Source organism: Euprymna scolopes, chromosome 1, assembly GCF_053919585.1.
Source record: "Euprymna scolopes isolate OS-2025 chromosome 1, ASM5391958v1, whole genome shotgun sequence".
NCBI lineage: Eukaryota > Metazoa > Mollusca > Cephalopoda > Sepiida > Sepiolidae > Euprymna > Euprymna scolopes.
In genome coordinates, this window is record NC_136482.1 from 55,960,578 (window position 1) to 55,976,520 (window position 15,943).

The following is a 15,943-nucleotide window of genomic DNA, read 5'->3' on the forward strand; positions in this document are numbered from 1 at the left end:
CACATTTCATCATTTTTCATAATTCTTGGATATGTTACTAATTTCGACAATAATTTTCATAACTTTAATCCCTTTGTCGCTCCCCCTTATTTAAATAATAACTTTGATATATTGCCTCATAGTTTATATGTTCAACCTATCTTATCCAATCCCGAGTGACGCCGCATATTCTGCAAGTATATATCTTTCATCAATCTCATTCGATCCCGGGCGACACTGGGTATTCTGCTTCTATATGTTTTCCACCTATCTCATTCAATACTGGGCGACGCGTTTTTACTACTATATATTTGCACTTATCTCATTCAAACCCGGAACTGACTTTATGTCCGCCACCCCACTATTAAAAATATACATAAAATAAATTAATGTTTAAATCGTAAACTGTTTCGGCCATTTCTGGGACTGACTTTACATTCCCACCCCACTGCTAAAAATATATATGAAATAATGTAATGTCTAAATAGTAAATTTTTCCGCCCTTTCTGGGACTGACTTCATATCCCCCACCCCACTGTTATAAATATACATTAAATAAAGTAATGTTTAATGCGTAAACGGTTTCAGCTTTTTCCGGGAATGATTTCATATCCCCCACACTACTGTTAAAAATATACATGGCATAAAGTAATGTTTAACTCGTAAATGGTTTAATTATTTTCTGGGACTGACTTCATATTACTTACCCCACTGTTTAAAATATACTTGAAATTAAGTAATGGTTAAATCATAAACTGTTTCATTAGCTTTTCGAAATTAATACATAAAAATATTCACACGATTAGGGAACAGGCAACCGTTGCTTCAATATGAATTTCTAACTGTAGTATCAGTTTCAGCATTCTAGTGACTTAAATCCCTCCCTTTTTTGGTCTCCGTTAATGGAGGGGAAATCCTTCATTACTGATACAATTTTTATTTTTATTGCTGACCAGAGTGCCCCTTTTGGGGAGATGGCCCCCCCCAAAAAAAAATTTTTTTTTAACCGACCTTATGTCCAACTCTGCCTTTGTGGAGAGGTAAGTAAACAAAAAAAAATAATCAAAAGGGACATTTTCCAGGGTATCTTTTAATTAATCAGAAAAGACATTTCCAGTGCATTTTATAATTAATCAGAAGGGGCATTTCCAGGGCATTTTGTAATTAATCAGAAGGGGCATTTCCAGGGCATTTTGTAATTAAATCAGAAATTACTTTTCCCAGTTACTTTTGTAATATTAAAACTTTGTTACATTAAATATAGTACCTATTTGCAATGCCTCCCCTCGGGATAGAATTAGACACCATAGTTGTTTTTTAACGTGGAGAAAAGGAACAAAAAACTGTCTTAGTCGTAAAAGATTTCTCCTCCACTGAGAGAGAAGAAATTGAAATATAACATCTGGAGAACTGATACTACATTTTGATCTTGACCAAAATTAAACGACCCGGATGTAAGCGTGACACACAAAAGAACACACGTTATCGTATTAATATATAGATTATATGAGTGGCCTCTTGGCCTTGATAATGTGGTGATGCCTATGTAAAAAAAAAATTATATTATATTATATTATATTCTTACTTTCAGTCTGTGCAATTCGATAGAAGTTGCGTATAACATGATATTTCGAGAAGAAAGTTCTTTTCTTTAGATAAGTGTCCAACCTTTATTCAAACGTATATAGCAAAACCACTGTTGGTGAGTATTATTCGGCAGAAAATGTGATAGATTTGAAACTTTTTATGCTTTTCTTTTTTGTTTCAAATGTATTGTTCGTCTTTAATTTTATTAGTTTCAAGGCCAATATTTATATTTTAAAATGCGCCTTATTTTTTCTATTAGGTATATTTTTATTTATTTATCTATTTTTACATTTTATTTTATTTGTCTATTAGTACATTCAGTTTGAATTTAATTCATTATTTTATATTTTTAGGCAACTAAAGAAACGTGATTGACAGTGGTCTTCCTTTTCGTTATGTTAAACTGTTTTATGGCGTCGGTGGTAGCCTCAATATTATTCATTTATAAATTTAGCTATTCACGTAATAATAATAATAATAATAATAATAATAATAATAATAATAATAATAACAACAACAACAACAACAATAATAATAATAATAATAATAATAATAATACAATCAGTATAAAATTTACAGTCGGAAAAAAAGTCGGAAAAGAAAATGGACAGCTAAAATTCAAGCTGGAAACCCAGGTCAATAAACTTAAAAAGGGCGCTAAATTGTAAAACAAGGTGAAAGCCAATAGATAAGAAAGGATAAATGGAAATGTGACGCGCAGTAAAAAGGCTAAAAATAATTATGAAGAACTAAAGCAAAAAATATTGACAAAAAAGATATTATTACGATACAAATAAAAATCAGAACAGTGCAGGCAAAACAATTTTATCAGAATGCAAACGGAGGAAGAACAAAACCAGAAGGACCGGACCCGATAGAAAAAAAAATTCTACTGGATCAAGATATAGTACGTATTTACAATGCCTACCACGGGATAGAGTTAGACACGTGGAGAAAAGGTACAAAAATATAAAATCGTCTCAGTCGTGAAGGACTGCTCCTCCACCGAAAGAGAACAAGAAATTGAAGTGCAGCATCTGAAGAAAAGATATTACGCTTTGATCTTGGCCTTTTGGCCAAGATCAAGATATAGTAACAACGACAAGATCACAGTAGAAACGCCGAATGACTGAAAGACAAAAAAAAACATGAGTTACAGCAAATAAAAGGAACAGAGAATGAAAAAAGTAAGCAAACTTTCAAGAAAACCCCACGAAAAATGGCAAACTGAAGAGCATCAGGTCACGACGGAATATATGCATAGTCGTTCAAAAAAATTCATCATGTTATATGAAAGAATTATAAACTTGGCCTAAGTCCTGACCTCTCTTGTTAGTCCGTAAGAGGTCGAACTCAGACAGTTATAATGTTCTTGGCAACCTTCAGGGTCGGCGTCAGTGGAGGAGAAATCCTTCACGATTGAGACAATTTTTATTTTTGTTCATTTTCTCCACGTTAAAAAACGACCCCGGTGTCTAACTCTGTCCCGTGGGGAGGCATTGTAAATAGGAACCTTCAGGGTCGGCGGATCCCAATAAGACTCAAAGTTCAAAACTTGAACAATTCTGAATGAAATATTGTTAATATCTAGTGACCCCCAGCCCGCCTGAACCTTCGCTTAGTTTAGGCGGCGCCTCTGCTATACAACAAAGTGGATTAAACTTCGTTTAGTTTGACGGAGCCTCTATCGTCTAAATGAGTAGATTAATTTTCGTTTCGTCGGTCAGTTCGGCTTGACAGTGGAGAATAAACTTTTCTTTCAAATGTATCAAAAGAAAAACAATTACATCAACACGACAAGTGATTAGTGTATTCTACATCAAATATATATTTTGGAGACCTTGAAGAAATTTATATAAATATATTTTTAAAAAATTGGTTATAAGATCGTAGTCGTACACAACAATCCGTACGTTATCTGTCTTGACGTTAAATTTGAACTCAACCTCAGATCAAAAGTCTCAAACTCAAATCCAACTGTTCTCTTCTTCTCTGCACTTTCCACCCTGACGCCCAAAATAAAGAAGACCCAACCACATCTCATTTGCATACCCCCTCCCCACTCTCGTCACATCACGTGATTTTCAGTCCATAAATACCAGGGGGCGGCCATTTTTATTTTCACTTTTTTTTTCTTTCCTAACACGAGCCGCACGATGCATGAGGTAAGGTTCTTTACTTTTAACAACACGCCCCCTTGATCTCTAAGATCAATAATTAGTATCATAGTCCGCCATCTACGCTAGGCGTCTTCGTTCACGGTGCAATCGTCGAAGAGGCTCTTCTTCAGACACTTCAACATCAGCATCAACCTCCCCTTCCTCTGATGGCAAGGAGACTCTCCGTATATCTAAAATGTGACGAGGCATTCCGTCAATGGCTACCTTGTTTTTGGAGAGTACTTCAGTCACTGTACCTTTTCCCCAGCGAGTCTTGTAACGAGAACTGGGTAGTTTCACCCACACCTCTTCACCAACTACGATGTCCACGCAGGCCTGTTCTTCTCTCTGTGTTACGGCCAATGAATGTCGCCATTCATAAGAAAAAATATACTGGTGCGGCACTGAATTTTCGTCTTGACCAGCCTTCGGCGTCATATTGTACCAAAAAACTGCTTCTTGGGGCGAAATCTGGCTTCTTGATGCCACAGTCGTCAGTCCATATGCTTTGATATGCTCTCTCACCCTTTCCACAGTCACCTCACTCACTGCAACGTCTTTGGCCAACACTGTCTTAAGAACTGCTGTCATTATCTTTGATGCGGAGTTCAGATCAAATCCTAATCTGGTCAGACAATAAACTTGACCTTTGTACTCTACCAATTGATATTTCCACAGTTTCTCATCCATATGAAGTTGGAGGTAGGCTGACTTCAGGTCCACAATTTTAGTTGCCTGCTTCATCCTCCTCCATTTCCTTACGACTTATTCACACACGTTGATTCCGTCCTTTGTGTGACAAGCGATAAACTTTTTCAGCTCACGGAAATCCAACACTGGCCTAACATTCTTCTTAATATGTTGGACCACAGCCATGAGTGGCAAAATTCCTTCAACTTTCTCTGACCACGGCATTAATATTCCTTCATCTATCCATCTCTCGACTTCTTTTTCAAACTGCGGCTCCGCAGCTCCTTTCAATGTGCTTTTGTAGCAGCTGACCCGATTCGTCAATACAGGTGGCTCCGTCGTCCATCTCCATTCTACCATCCATTTTTCGCCATCGAAGCAGGCTCGAAAGTCATCATACTCAATCAGACATGGTCAGGGTTTCGACGGTTGGTTGGTATCACCCCTGGTTACACTTCCTGTTATTTCCGGTGCACTCTGATTGCCAAACTTCACCTGGCCTTTAGCAATAGTAGCTCCTCCCAGTCGGTCTATCGCGTCAAGGCCCAGCACCACATCAATTCCTGCAACCAGTCTATCCAGCACGATCACTCTTAGCCGCAATGGCACATTCCTTACTACAATTTCCGCATCGGCCTCTCCACAGCATTCCACTTCTCTGCCATCCACCGCTCTAACGTTGCTGGTTCCATTCCAAGAGTTGGCAACGCTCGTAGTAATAAGTGTTGTTGTACATCCAGTATCAACAAGAGCTCTAGTCCTCTTTCCCTTGATTGTTATCACTAGCTGTGGCAAAAAACTCTCATACGCCTGTTCAGTATAAAAGGGTGACTACTGGCGCAATAGCACCCCTTTACTCGTTTCCCGGAAGCGAAGGGCAATTCCTGCTAATTTGCCCTACTTGGCCACACCGGATAATGTCTGGCCGTGGCTCCCTACAGTCTCTCATTAGGTGTGGTCCTTTACATCGAAAGCATTTACCGGTAAATCCACGGCCTTGCTTCATCACTGGTCGCTCCTTTCTGCTTGCCACAGCAGCCGCGACTGCCCCCAGCTCACCAGGCTGTTTCGCCAAAATTCTAGCATGCCTTAAAATCTCCTCCACCTCCATGGTTTCAATATCAGTAAGTCGTTGCAGTTCCATGGAGATGCGATCAGGGAAACCAGTTACAAGCGCCAGCTTTACAGTCTTCTCAAGGCTGCGTCCCCCATATCCAGCCAATCCTGCTAGTCGCCTTATCTCTGCCACGTACACGTCCACAGACTCCCCAGTCCAGGTGACTCTTTTGAGCTTGTTGTAAACCTCAAATGCGCTCTCGGAAAATGCGGTCTTTAACCGGTTTTCAATGCTCTCAGCAATGGCCTGACCCGTCTCTCCACTTTCTAGATAGACCGCTAGAGCACTTCCTTCCAAATACATTGGTATTAACGTGGCTACATCCTCGATCTTCTGCAGACTTGCCACCACCTTCAGCTTGTTAAGCCACGCAACCACGTCACCTTCTCCGGTAAATGGCCTCAGGATATCGCTGCTCAATCTTACTCGGTCACCCATTTTTGTCACTGTGTTGAAATAGCGTCACGTTAAATTTGAACTCAACCTCAGATCAAAAGTCTCAAACTCAAATCCAACTGTTCTCTTCTTCTCTGCACTTTCCACACTGACGCCGAAAATAAAGAAGACGGCTCTTTAATAGAGAGACCCAACCAAATCTCATTTGCATACCCTCTACCCCCTTTCGTCATATCACGTGATTTTCAGTCCATAAATACCAAGGGGCGGCTATTTTTATTTTCTCTTTTTTTTTCTTTCCTAACACGAGCCGCACGATGCATGAGGTAAGGTTCTTTACTTTTAACTACATGTCTCTTTCTTTTGTTTCGGGGTGTCAGCATGATAACGACCGCTCAGACGTTGCTTTCACTATCAGGTAGAATAGAGGGGTGGGGGTGATGGAGCTAGACTAAAGTTCGCATGCGGTAATGTTTGCGTCCTCGCATCTAAGTTGCGAGTTGGGCAATCGAGTACTCTTATGTAAACTCTTTACTTATTAAACAAAAATATTTTAGCAAAAGTAAACGTTCTCTCTGGTATACAATTGAAATTCAATTTCGATGGAGGTTAGTTATTAGGCCGGAATATTTTCACGTGTTGGGTATCTCGATGGGAAGGGAGTTCGGACCTCTTGCTTTTTCTTTTGTTAGCATCTTCTCGTTCTTGATCTGTTCTATTATCTTCTCATTTCTGCACTCATCTGGTGATTTTTAGCGGCAAGAGCCTTTTATACCAAGGAAAATGGGTTGATTTAGGCGAAATTTTCTTTATCAGAAACAATCAGAGAATTCCATATCACATCCAGTTGGTCAATTCCTAATCGAACAGGTGCATTTACGTTCGCTATGAAATATTCCGATTTTCACGGAAACAGAGCCTGCTCCCACTTGAGGGTCAACCTTAACACAACCCCTTGACATCAACCTGTCAGTACAACTGGTGTTAATAATAATTTCATCTGCAATTGGATTTAGGGTTTGGCTATGCCATAAAAAATATAGATTCACGTATGGTGCGTGAGAACTTCAACCGACCGACAATCTATACAAAATATAAAAGAAAAAACAATCGAAAGCTATAATCCGCGGGATTTAGAATAGCCCCTAGGTTAAATCGTCGAATAAATAGAATTGATTTGCATTCGGTTTTCACTTCACTTTGAATAAAAAAAATTATTTACATGACAAAAATGATGCATACAGTTTTAGTAAAAATACCCCACATTACTAAACTGTGGTAGATACGCTATTTTCACAGTGGAAAGTGTGATGCGGATCTGAACGCTTTATTCCAAACACCTCTTAAGAAAATTTCGAAAGGGAACCCATATCTCTGGCAAGTTAAGCAATCTGCTAACTAATTTGGGAGGGGAATGAGGGTATAAAAACGGGATAAACTAAAAACGGGGCCTAATGATCACTATCACACACTAACTCGGTTATGAACTTTATTGCCTAAAAATGCCTCTAATCTAGCTTTACTCGTAACATGCTCTTGACTAAAAACGTGTCAAAGCTGACGTTCGTTTCATGTCCCAAAATTCTTTGTCTAAGGCACGTCCAAGTACCAATCAAGACTTGTTCCATTCACTCGATAAAACATGCGCAAAAGACACACACCTTTCAGCAAAGACAGACGGAGAGAGTTTAATCCTCTTGGCAGTCATACGAACTTTCAAATGATAACGAAAGATTCCTGTAAGGTTCGTATAAGGGCGACGTTCTCAGATCCGTAGACCACTTTTATACGAGTGTTCCAAATCACACCTTTCATTACTACTAGCAAGATCAAAAACATTTCTTTTCTAAGCCCATGGGTTTTTCGTGCCCAATTATTACAAACATTGATAGATATGAGAGTAAAAGACGATACATCCAGTATGCAAACAATGAGACATTTAATAAAATCAATCAACGGCACAACGAAAGCGTGACATAAACGACAATAAATGAAGGCGTGATATAAAGTCTCGACCTCATTGTCACACCGTTTACATATAGGCGAAATAGCTGAGTGTAGTCTCTTACCGATCTAGAGTGAATCACGAATCATCAGCCAGGCCAGAAATGCCTCACTGATAGTGAGACACCTCGACTCAGGCGTCCAAAGCCAGATTGAACAGTGCTATCCCTTTGTCAAAGGGAGACCCTCACTTATATTATCCCTAACGGATCCGTTCACTAATACCTATATAATGCTCATCAGGATAACAGCAGAATGCTAGAGAGGCTTTCTTTCGGTCTTAAAAAGAACTTCAATGCGCAACAATACTCGCGATAGAAGGAGCACTCGTCTCGGATCAACCTGCGTGCCTCCCTCCTCGGACGAGTGCACACTTCTCAAAGCTCGAAAGGCTTTCTTAGTGTTCTCTTTCCAGAAGCCACCGTTTCTTTTTTTTTTTTTTACATTTTCACCCCAAACAAGGAACATTACCACTTTGATGTAGGGGGTTACTATTAGGGACACAGGTTACAGGGGTACTAGGTGGGGAGTTGGGCAGCAAGATGTCGGTTTACGTTACACTTGAACTTCTGCATGTCAGTACAGTTGAGGAAGCAGGAACCTGGCAGAGAGTTCCAAAGTCTAGCGGTTCTGGGAAAGAAACTACTGGAGTAGAAGGCTCTTTTACATCTAGGGATCTCTACTGTGAAGGGGTGGGATTGTACTGCTTTTCGGGTTTGTCGGGGGTATTTACGTAGAGGAGGTACAAGTGCTTGCAGCTCGTCGGAATATACGTTACAGTACTTGTAGAACAGGCAGAGGGATGCTACATTGCGTCGATGGGACAGAGGCTTAAACTTGGATGATAGTTCATGACCTATTAGGTTGGTGACTCTCTTTTGAACCTTGTCTAGGAGTGAGAGACTAGTAGCAGATGCACCGGCCCAAATATGAGAACAATACTCCATACATGGGTGAATGGTGGATTAGAGAGGTACAGGATACTTTCAGATTCGACCCAGTTGAACGAAATCTATTTAAAATCTCTTTTACAAGTGGGGGAGATTGTTTTATTTTCATTTAAAGGAAACGCTAATGCAGATTGTTTTGTTCTTACTGTTAAAAAAATATTAGATATGCAAATTCAGTTTCTTGACACATAATTTTGCACGCGTCCCCTTTTCTTTAAAAGACAGTTCTTTCTCTCTTGCTTTAGTAGCTGTGAAGTCTGTTCAATAAAGTCTTGGAAAATGTTTTGTTTTACGTTTCATGTATTTAGAACACTACAATTTATTTACAACACTACAGTACTGCAGGTCCAGTTTCAAGCGAAATTTTCGAGAGTTGGCCCTTAGCCCCTGAACAGCAAGTTTGAGATCCATTATGGTGCCTTAGGGTTGAGAACCAGAAACAAACATTAACGTGCCGATGGCTTTCGTGATTGAATATATACCCATCTGAGTGTCAATGAGCCAATCACGGGAAATACCGCCGACATGCAACAAATATGTTAATTTGGCTATTCTTTATAGGGATGGGTGCATTTTAACGGGACCCGCCCAACAAAACATTTACGTAAATTACGAATATCTGAGTCTTTATAAATGTCTAAAGGCAAACGAAATTCAAATGCTTTATTTGCGTCTTCTAACATTGTCCATAAGTATTTCGTCTCTTCTTTTTTCGAATAGCCATTAGAATTCTTTTGATGCTCAGGATATTGATGGAATCATTGACTGTTTTTCTAGCCACCTCCCTGAATTCAATTAGTTTAAAAAGATTTGCGTCTTTAAAATAAACTGAGTTGTTAATTCGAGCCTCACTGGTACTACAGATTTCCTTGTCATGGAGGTAGAGTGTTTTTCCTCTTTTCCAGGGAGGGGTTTCTGTTTCTTCTTAGGGTTGCTGGGTTTTCAGTGTCCATAGGGGTATGTGGAATAGGTACGGATTTTGCGAAGAATGCGGGAGGAGTATTATGGGGCGGAAGTAGAGGGTACAGGGGAAGTGTAGGGTTTACTCTTTTTGATTGAGCTAAGTGGGATCAGGTTAGGTTGTTTCTGGGGAACGGGAGATGTGATTGGAGGAAGCATGACTATCGCTGGTGAACGGAGTTTTGGATTCGTCGGGGACTGTGTGTTGAGGTTCAGAATTGTATTCGGATGTGATTTGGGGCTTTGTTTAGAAGAAGAAGGTTGAAGTTGGCTGGATTGACGGAATGAAAATAAAAACTTTTTAAAAAATTTTTATAAACTGTGACGTTTGTACGCAAGATAAAATGGCACAGTACCAAACCAAGATGCCATACAAAAAGGCCACGAAACCCTATCACTTGTACATTTTGACTTGAACAATCCCGTGGAACCGATGGTCAGTGGAAACTTCAGATATAAATAAAAAATTTTAGACGATTAGTCCGGATTAATAATGGTCTATTTGATAAAGAACAAATCTGATACCTTGCTGACAATGGTACAGAATTCACTAATAAAGATTTTGTAGTTTTATTAATTAACCATTGTACCAAACGGGAAAAATCGGCCCCTTATAAACCTCACCAACACAAAACTGTGAGACGATCATGGCGAGCACTTTTTGAAATGGCAAGATGTCTACTCATTGAATCAAACTCCCCCCCCAAATCTCTAAACGCATACATGACTGCTGCATACATATGCAACCGGCCCTTTGACAAAAAACTATCTAAAATCATATGTGGAGATTTCTGCGGTAGAAAACCAAATTTAAGCGGAATGCATGTATTTGATTCAACTTCCTTCACATTTATAGATAACAAAATCAAATTAAATATCAAAACCGCTCGAAGTAGATTCCTTTGATACGATAAAAAAACAGCCCAGCTTACTTAGTGTTTTTCCAGAGAAAAATAAAATAAAAAGAATCCAATATGTAAAATTCACAAACACGTTTAATTACAAAGACAAAAATCCATCATATGAAGAGTATGAGTTAATATTTCCTCAAAATCATAAAACAAGTGACCACAATGAAGTCGCCGTTGACGAGGATAAGAGTATTAATAATGATGATTGCGATGGTGCTGATGTTAAAATCGAAAATTCATCAGAACCTTCCCAAAAAAGAAGTAGAAGACGACCCGATTTTTTGTTGTCGACAATTTGGAAGATTATTAAGTCGACTATTGCTATTCCATGGATAATACGCCAAAAAGATTTAACGAAGCAATTAATTCAGAACATTGTGATCAATGGACAATAGCAATAGAAATCGAAATAGATGCTTTAACAGAAAAAATATGCATTTAGTAGTGACTCTCCCAAAGCATAAACATTTCATTTATTCTAGATGGAGCTCTACTAAAAATAAAAACAGAGTCATGCGTTACAAGGATAGATTTGTTGCTAAAGAATACTCTCAGAATTACGATATAGAATACTTTCTATGTTTTCACCGACTACAAATCTAACTACAATCTGAGTTTTATTGCAAATCGCATCTCAATATAACGTTAACATCAATCAAATAGACGTAAAAGGCTTATTTAAATGCCCCAATAGACTGTGAAATTAATATTACCCCTCCAGAGTGATTCAAATTGAAAAATAAAACTTGTATGTGGCAGGTTAACAAATCACTGTATGGTCTGAGGTAAAGCGGTCGATGCTGGAATATAGTGTTTCCTGATTATATGATTAAACACTAATTTAAACAATAACCATTGTCTGACTACCCAAAACAAAGACAATAAACTATTGATTTTAGTTTTATGGGTCGATGACATTTTAATCGCATCAAATTGTGACATGTTAATCGATGTTAAGAACAGATTAAATAAAAATAACATTCAAAATGACTGATCTTCGCAAAAGATCATGGTTTTTTGGCATGCAATTTACTCATGAAAAAAGGAATTATTAAAATAAATCGATCGAGTTACATTGATAAAATCTTAATGAAGTTTGAAATACAAAAATACAAAAAACGCTCTACACCGGTGGAAATTGATGTCAATAATATACAGACATCTGAAATAATTGACGATAAACTATACCGAGAGATAATGCTTAATGGCTGCTGCGAGACCTGACATAAGTTACACAGTAACAAAACTATCAGAAAAATGATTAAGACCGAAAATGAAAGATTTTAACAGAGCTAAATAAGTCCTACTAAATTTGAAAATATTTATTTTTGTTTTTAACAAAAAAAAATATTCAAATTTAGTTAGACGTCGATTGCATGTTTTGTTAGTTGGACAGAATCATCTTATGTGAGTAAAGGATTTTTTTTTTCATTACTTCAAAACTGTTGCGAAGAGCATACCAATCCTAGTATTTGAATCTCCGCAAATGCCAACCTTACGTCATAGCTCGTGCGGAAGTTACAACAGTATAGGATTAGTCAACAGGCTATACCGTCGGATGAAAGAAACACTCACTTCAGACCTAAATCGTGGTAGTCGAGGATATAGTCTAAAGTAATCATGTAGGACCACTCATGACGGAAGACTGATGTAGAACCTGAATTGGCTAATAGGCCCTGGTAACGTCATGGGGAGCAGCATGACAGTTATGCGCCTTGGCGGAAGAACTAAAGAATCAGTCAATGGCAAGGCACAAAAGACGCTGAGCAGACGAATCATTAAGAGATCAACGGCCAGGTTCAACTAGTCTAATTGAGAAACTACTGCGATTCGCCTGTAGACGTAGCTCACACAGGTGATATTATCCGAGATATTCAATATGACTCTAAATCAAACCAGAATTCCATACCGCATCGACTACCACACGGGTAACTAAGGGTCGCTACTTGGTGTGCCGGCACTGGCCACAGCTATCGACAAGTTTACTACAGCACCAAAACCTTGGCTAGCAAAATGTAGACATACCATCAAAATATCCACCTTTAATGTACGGACACTTCAACCCACATCTCAAATATCAGAACTTGTTGCTTCATCCAAAGAGAATGATATCGATATTGTATGTATTCAAGAGCACCGTCTCTTCCACAACGACATAGACATAAATTACCATAAAATTGATAACAGCTGGACATTAGTATCAGCTCAGCATGGAAAAATTCCACAAATAGTACCATTGGGGGAGTAGGACTTCTGCTTAGCCCTCGAGCATTGAAATAATTGAACAGTGCTGAGAAGATAACACAAAGGATAATTCTTGCTACCTTTAGTGGTAATCCTGCTACTACTGTGATTTTTTGCTACAGCCTTACCAACGTCAGTGACAAGCCAGAGATCCTGAATTTCTACGATAAACTCTCAGCAATAGTGCGCTCAATCCCCAAACATAATTTATTGGTTATCGAGTGTGACATGAACACGCACATAGGACGGGAAGACAACAAGCATGTTCTCTTTCCATGATGGAACAAACCGAAATAGAGAGTATCTATTAACTTTTCTCCTTGAAAACAACCTACAATGCATGAATGCCCGTTTTCAGAAAAGACTCGATAAGCTCTGTCCCCATCAATCCCCAAATGGAGACAAGGCACAACTGGACTATCTTTTTATGAAAGTGTATCAATAGCTGTCATAACTGTGAAGCTTATAGCATTTTCTATGGTGTGCATACTTATGATAGGATTTTAACCTCTAAGTTGAAGTTAAGTTTATACGAGCGAATAAAACTAAAAAATCATCTAGACAGCTCTACAACCGGTCAACGTTGTCACACGACAATCAGATCAAACAGATTCATATTCGAACTGCGAAACAGATTTGATGCTGTACAAGCACAAGAGAAGGAACCAACTGTTAATACCACCTATTAAAACTTCGTTAGATCGCACCAAGAAGCAGCAAAGAAGTGATTACCTCTGAAGCCCAAGGTAAAGCGAAAAGTACCGTGGGAAAGTGATAAAATAATATCAAAACGAGAAAAGTTAAAAAAACATGATCAAAAAGCAACATAAATAGCCTACTCGACAGAATACAAAATTAAAACAGCAGCCGCTTCAAGAGCTTAGTATGATGTACCTATCAGAACAACAGAAGTATGTTCAAGAAAAAATAGATAGAATCCAGAATGCAGCAGATAATAAACAATCATATCTGGCTTGGCAAATAGTCAATGAGATATCTGGGCGCAAACAACCTGCCAAAGCTAAGTTAAAGGCAAACACTCCGGAAAATGCATGTTCGAAATGGAAAGCACATTTTGAAAAGCTACTCGGAAACAAACCAGAAGCGACAAACCAACCAATTCAGCCGATTGTTGTACAGGAACTCGATATTGAGAAGGGTGATTTTACAATGGGGGAACTTCTAACTGTGCTAAAGAAGACCAAGAATCGTAAAGCTGAAGTTTAGATAATATATCTCCTGAGGTATGGAAGACAAATGGCTTCAATGATATCCTTCTTAATTCATGCAATTTTGTATATAAACAAAAAGTTGTTCATATATGAGGGAAGAATGCATACTTCCCTTCCTCAAGAAGGGTGACCTACGCATACCAAGCAACTACAGAGGAATAACACTCACTCCAATTGCAGCAAAAATCTACAATGCCATGCTTGTTAACCGTATCCAACCAAAGATCGAAGAAGTGCTCAAGAAGATCCAAAATGGATTTAGAAAGAATCGCTCTACTACTAGTCAAATGCTTACTGTTAGGATGCTAATTGAAAGAGTCAAAGCCAAAAACATTGAGGCAGTCATGATCTTTGTAGATTTCTCCAAAGCATTCGACTCAGTACATAGAGGAAAAGTGGCCAGCATATTAAAAGCATATGACATTCCAAATGAAGTCATTAATGCTATCATGATGCTATATGAGCACACTCGAGCAATGGTCAGGTCGCCAGAGGGGGACACTGAATTTTTCGACATCCGCATCGGGGTTCTACAAGGAGATAATCTTGCCCCTTTTCTTTTCATTGTCTGTCTTGACTTTGTACTTCGCGCCTCTGTTGATATACACAACACGCTAGGCTTCACCCTAAATGAATCCAGAAACAGACGTTATCAATTAGCACACATAACTGATGCAGATTACGCAGACGATATTATTTTGTTCGCGAACAACACTGCTGATGCGCAAACACTGTAAGTTAGAAAAGTCTGCAAATGACATTTGTCTCCACATCAATGCGGATAAGATAAAGTTTATGACTTTCAATGTGAAAGGAGTGATCAGGGCTCTGGTTGGATATCAACACTGAAAGAAGTCGCTGAGTTTACATATCTGAACAGCAACATAGCTTCCATAGAGAGAGATATCGAAATTCGCATCTCCAAAGTATTGTCCTCGTGGGATGGTCTGCGTTCAGTATGGACTTCGGGACTAACTAACAAACTGAAAAGGCAGTTCTTCAGGGCAGTGGTAATTTCTGTCATTGTTTACGACGCTACAACCTTGACACTCATCAAAAGATTGGAAAGAAAACTAGACGACCCATACACCCGATGCTACGAACAGTATAAAATATATCTTGGCAAAATCATCCCACGAAGCAGCAACTTTATGGAAACCTACCTGCCATATCTAATACCATCAGAGAAAGACGCCTACGATTTGCTGGTTATTGTCTGAGGAGCAAGCATGAATTGGTGAGTGATGTATTGCTATGGACTCTACGACACGGACGCGCAAGCAAAGGACGATCTAGATCCACGTACATCCAGCAAACAGCACACGACGTCAACTGTGAACCTGGAGATCTGAGGCAGCTGATGGAACACAGGAAACTCTGGAGAGAAAGAGTCACAGTAGTCCGGGCAAAGAGCCCGTCATGATGATGATGAAATAAGTCCTTCGTTATTTAAAGAGGAACATAGGAACAGCATTTAGTATTTAGAAAATCAACGTCACTCTAAAATTATAAAGGGTTTTCAGATTAAAGAAACGATGAAGATCGAAAAAGTATATCTGAATATTGTTTTAACTATCAAAAAATGGTTCTTATATAGAAATTTAAAAAGCAGAAGATTGTATATCTCTTTATATGTGAGGCGGAATTCATTGCGCTTATACATACTGCGCAAAAAGCTCTATACCTAAAACTATTCTAAGAATTGTTTTAAAAC